Source organism: Podarcis gaigeae (genome assembly GCF_964106915.1).
Source record: "Podarcis gaigeae genome assembly, chromosome: 12".
NCBI lineage: Eukaryota > Metazoa > Chordata > Lepidosauria > Squamata > Lacertidae > Podarcis > Podarcis gaigeae.
The window spans coordinates 13,437,195-13,443,194 of NC_139688.1; the positions used below are offsets into that span (position 1 = coordinate 13,437,195).

Genomic DNA, 6,000 nt, shown 5'->3' on the forward strand with positions numbered 1-6,000 from the left:
TCTTGTCTTGCCCTGTTCCATCCCATCCTCAGCGTAACAAGAACTGCAATGGGCTGTAACAAGGTTGACTTCTGCTATTTGAGCTAGTGGAGCAACATGCAACGTGGGGAAGAACCATTGCTCAGTGACTAAGCACATAAGTTTTGAATGAACAAGCTCAGTCCTGAGCATCTCCAGGCAGCTGGCAATGGGAGACACCTCCCTGCCCAAGATGCTGGAGAGCTGGTGCTAAGTCAGAAGAGGCAGTATTGGGCTAGGTGAACCAATAGTCTGATAAGGCAGCTTCAGGGATAAATATGCATAAGATAGCAGAATGGTGAACCCACCCCTAAGTATGCTAAAGACAGATCACTTTATTAAAATTTCACAGCACATTCTCTGTTGCTTACATCAAATGTCATTTTGATGCACACTTCACTATAGATACAATAAAGTAGTGCCAGAGGTGTTGCTGCTTTCATCATCCCCTAAAATGAGCCTGGGCTTTGGTTGGGGGCGGGGGGCTTACTCCAGCTAAAGAAATATGAACGGCAATGAGTCACAAATGCCAGGGGAACTCCTTCGTCAGTTGGTTGATGCCAAATTCCTGGTTCTTTTTTTCCCAAGCCAGCTGCCAGTTTCCTTTGGAACATGATGCTGGGAAGTGGCCAACTGCTTAACAAAAACTCATTTAATTTAGAGAGACTTTCAGTTTTATACTCAATAAACTGAGACAGCAGTTTGCTTTTAAAAAAAAAAAAATCTGCCCGCATGCAACACTTGCAAAACACACACACAGACCAAAAAAAAGAAAGTCCTTAGGTAAGTTCTCTTTTCAGAAAGGAAGAAAGGAAGAAAAAAGAAAGAGAGGGGGAGAGAGAATCTCAGTGAACCACTGAAAAACAAAGTGGGTACAGTGTGTAGATGGGGAATGTAAAGGAAGATGACCGCCTAAATGTGGCTGCTTTAGCAATGGGTGACATTTCCAGTGGGCACCGGAACAACTAGATATTTTACGAATGTCAACTTGTCCCTGCTGCACTGGAGTGCTGTATGTCACGTAAATGAGACAGAGCCTCCTGAGTCAAAATCCTTTTTCAACTGGAAAAGGTCATACCAGCAAAGAGAGAAAAGGCGAGTGGACAAATGCACGTTATGCACACAGAGACCCAAGAATGAACTGACAGGAAAGTTAAAGCCAAAGAAGGCAGCAATCCAGTTTTTTTCATGGACAACCAATACAAGACAGAGCATTAGATTATATGAAGCAAAATCATACCTTTATTCTGTTATGCACCTGAAACCTGCTGTGGGATGTACTACGCACTTTCCTTACGTTCCATTGCTAGACAGGATATAATAATGTTGGGTTGCTAAGGTCTTGAAACTTTATGTCCTATTCATGGGCGTAGCCAAGGGGGGCAGGGAGGGGCAGCTGCCCCCCTAAATCAATAAAGAACAATAAAATACATAGCTAACTGAGGTTCTGTCCCCCTCAACAAAGGCCTGACCCCCCTAACAGAAATCCTGGCTATGCCCAAGGTCCTATTTTAGTTAGCCTGAGCCCACTGAGCAAGACTTGAATAAACCTGATCTGGAGGGGAAGATGCCCAGCAATGTGAAAAAGGTATCAGGGTTTTCACATGTTTCTGGCCTGCCTTTCTATAATACAGTACCTCAGGTTAAGTACTTAATTCGTTCCGGAGGTCCGTTCTTAACCTGAAACTGTTCTTAACCTAAAGCATCACTTTAGCTAATGAGGCCTCCAGTTGCCGCTGCACCGCCGGAGCACGATTTCTGTTCTCATCCTGAAGCAAATCTCTTAACCCAGTGGCGTAGCGTGGGTTATCAGCACCCGGGGCAAGGCAAGTAATTTGCGCCCCCTAACCCATGGATTTGCGCCCCCTAACCCATGGATTTGCGCCCCCTAACCCGTGGATTTCCCTAACCCCCAGATGTTGCGCCCGGTGCGGCCGGCCCCCCCTGCACCCCCCACGCTACGCCACTGTCTTAACCTGAGGTAATATTTCTGGGTTAGCGGAGTCTGTAACCTGAAGCGTATGTAACCTGAAGCGTATGTAACCTGAAGCGTATGTAACCCGAGGTACCACTGTAATTGCTAAGGCAGGTAACCTTATGTCAAATTTACAATACCAATACAAACCAAATATCATGAAAATTAAACAAGAGAAAGTTTATTCACTTTCACAATTTTATTGATTTAAAAAATGGAGAATGACAATGTAACAACACGGAATAGTATGTATACATGCAGAGTACAACAATCAATGTAACAAACCAGAAGGTGAAGATGAGGGAAGTTGGGGCGGGGGGAGCCGGGGAATTGTTTCCCTTCTTTTTTTCTTTTTTCTTACTTTTTCTTAATACTCTAACTTCCTTATGAGATAATATGTATTGTCATGAACATAAAATGGTAAAACCCATTAAACGAGAATTAAACGAGAGAAAGCGTTTTAAAGGGTGGGTTTTCATGAGGGAAGCTTGAGGCAAAACAGCAAAGACCACCGCTAAGACACGGAGCATTATAGTGCAGGCCTCTGCCTGGAAAGAGAAGGGCGAAAGGTTAGTGTGGATAAGCCCAAAATACAACAAGATCTGGATCAGGCCAGTGGCCCATCTAGTCGAGAATCTGTTCTCGCAGTGGCCAACCAGATGCCCGTGGGAAGCCCACGAGCAGGATCTGAGCACAGGAGCACAACATTAAAAGCAATGTTAAATGATGTACATTTAAACAGCAGCAGCGACAAATTCATAAACAGTATCCATATCCATGAAAATAAAGTCAAAGCATTAAAAGGCAGCGTAGCGCAGAGCCACCTATTCATAAAACCGCTCACCCAATCTCATTCTCACCATCCATTTCATGGCCGGCATTTAGTACCTCACACATTATCCTCAACTAGCCGCTCACATGCCACAATATTAAAGATTCTCCCCATCTCACTAATGGGCCCCTGACCCACATGCACTGGACCATCATAACCTGGGCCCAGACCTTTAAACAGTACAGTGGTACCTCGGGTTAAGTACTTAATGCGTTCCGGAGATCCGTTCTTAACCTGAAACTGTTCTTAACCTGAAGCACCACTTTAGCTAATGGGGCCTCCTGCTGCCGCCACGCTGCCACCACGCAATTTCTGTTCTCATCCTGAAGCAAAGTTCTTAACCTGAAGCACTATTTCTGGACAAAAAAGATTCCTTCCAGTAGCACCTTAAAGACCACACTATTTCTGGGTTAGCGGAGTCTGTAACCTGAAGCGTATGTAACCTGAAGCGTATGTAACCCGAGGTACCACTGTAACGCCATAAACACAACATAAAAACAAAGACAACACGCGGACTCCATTTTTTATTGGACGGTCCATTACAAAAAGTAATCTGATGCCTTCTCAAAGAAAGCTCCACGCAGAGAGTGTTACACACAGATATGGTGTCAAGGCATGAACACAAATGTATAGCATGTATAACTCCATTGACTTGGGAGTATTGTTATTTTGTATTGTTCCTTTGTTTATCAATGCTCTTCATTATGGGTCCCTGCAGAGACCAACAGCAAAGGACTTCTATGGGGTGAAGAACATAAAACTCACTCTCAAAAAAAAACCCCAAAAAAACCCCACACAGCAGTACATGAATAAGGAGCTTAATCCTTTTTTTATTCCTAACATGGATCTTAACAGCACTGAGGAAATTTGTATTTCTTTTTAACACTTCAGGGAAACTTTACTACTAACCTGTTCTTGAGGGTTTGGGGCCTTACAGAAAAGCAGCAACAGGCATCACCTGTTCTGAGGTAAAATAAGCCAGTTGCCCATAATGGTGGCTGCTCCCTGCCTCAATTCTACCACTGAGCATGTGCAGCCTTGTTAACATGATATGCAGCAAGCAGGCTACACTTGCTTGCCAGTGACTGTCTATTTTAAAGGCGAGTGAGTGAATGAATGAAAGGGGAAACTACAGAATTATTATTTTTTGTAATTCCACTACTCTACAAATGCGCTAGCAAATGCCAACGCTTACCAAGTGACTGTTTGTTTCCTTCCAGCAGGCCTTTGCCCATGGGTAATATTTAGAGCTGGAAAACACTCCTATGTTTGAAATGTGCTTAATGTTTACAAATCTGAGGATCTGCATGAGAATTCCCCCTCACGCAGGCTGTTTGAAGCACACAGGCTTACTTCCAAGAAATGTTTCAGAGCGGATCATCTCGGGAGACCATATTATACACATTGATCTCTTGGCTTAGTGAAGAAATTCCTATGCCAAATGGATATTCTCAGATTCTTAAGCAGCAGTTAGGCCTCCTCTAGGAACGATTTGTTTCAAGTACTCATATGAGCACTCACCCAGGCCCAGAGGTAGCTGTGAAGGGGAGCGATCTGTAGTGGCAGCACCTACTGTAACAGCAGCAGAAATGTGGGGCGGCAATAGGGGCAGTGGCAGCAATGCCCAACTTGAGCTCTGGTTGGAGCTAGCCAGGCTATCAGCTGCACTATGCCAAGAGCCTACTGAAATCTGACACTGGCTTTGTTGTCAGCCTCTCTCAACATCTGCTGCCTGATGCTTTCAAACTGGAAATGCCGCAGATTGAATCTGGGGGTCGCAGCAAAGCACCTGCTCTGCCACCAACTTGTGGTCCACGCCTGATGCCTGCTCTCAGTTTGACAATCAAACCCACCTTCCTCAGCTTGCGACACAATCAAGCGAAAAGGCAAGCTTCGTGCGAGTCAGCTGAAGACAATCCAAAATAATACGGTTGATGCGTGAGAGAAGCAAGAGACGAGCCATGTTCACTGTTATGTGCCCTCAGTGCGGGGTTTGCCTGCTTCTGGCTCAGCCTTGCATTTTTATTATGACAACAGTGACATCCGGTAGCTTTCAATCCTAAAGACCTGATGAAAATATGTGATGGAAACTTTTCTCTCTCTTTTTTTTCTTTCTGGAAACATGAGAAGAAGCTGCTTATCTTTGGGAAGACGCTACCTTTGATGCTGATGTAAAAATGTACAGAATGTGTCTAAACTCAATTAAGAAGTGTCTGAAGGGGGAAAAGAAATCACTTAACCTCTTCAAAAACACTTCCTTTCCCCATTCTAGAGACGGCTGATGTGGTCTTTGAACAAGAGTAGGAGGGCAGGCGAGAATTGTGCTGAAAATTTGCTTCTTTGAAGTAAATTGCCTACTTCAAACTACTGTCTCTAAGTAGTTTCATAAAGGGGGGAGGATCAAAACTAACATGAATTACAGTTTAGAGTAAAATAATGTTGCCAATCTGCTCAAGGTAGCACTGCCCACCTTACCTTACCTTCACCTCTCCTTGGCACTGCTCTCGCACAACTGCCTGTCATGAGCTGTTGGAGTTGTGCTCAGCTTTCCCCATGTGGTAAACCAGAGAATGGCACATAGCAACCTTTTCAGTGACGTGCCTTTCACAGACCCTGGACTGCTTCTGCCCATCCAGGCAGGCCATTGGGATCTTCCAGGACAGGCAGGGGCATAAAGAGCTTTCTGTTTCAGTTGAGCCTGGATTGAGCAACAAGGTCTTCCTGACCTTTGGCATAGATGGTTCTGTATCCTTTGGTACTGATTCGCACCTCAGCCCTGACTGATGTTGACTATGGTCCAACCCTGACATCACTGAACCAAGGACTGCTATGGTCGACACACACCCCACAAGTGGAGGCACCGTGGAAACTTTAAATATGTTATCTGTCCAATCCCATAATGCTAGTAGTTACCCTTACAGACACTTAAGAAAAGCCCCCCTTTTTTTCTCTCTCTCTCTCTCTCTCTCTCTCTCTCTCTCTCTCTCACACACACACACACACACACACCAGCAGAGAACATGGGGGAACAATATCTTCATTGAGATATTGGTGCCAAGACCTAAGACAGGTTTGCCATACATCAGGAAAACTCCTGCCATGTCCTGGTTTTGCGGTGTAAAAATGGCGTCGGGGTTTTTTTTGCTGAATTGGCAAAATGTCCGGTAAAACCCAG

General features: G+C 44.7%; 1 long non-coding RNA gene across 1 annotated transcript in view; it reads right to left on the minus strand.

Moving 5' to 3' along the window:
* Window positions 1-4,735, minus strand: part of LOC310828141 — a 170,223-nt gene extending 165,488 nt beyond the window's left edge. The window contains exon 1 of the long non-coding RNA XR_014556716.1: window positions 3,735-4,735. This is a non-coding gene — a long non-coding RNA (uncharacterized lncRNA). The remainder of the gene's footprint in view (window positions 1-3,734) is intronic.
* Between the last annotated feature and the right edge of the window lie 1,265 nt (window positions 4,736-6,000).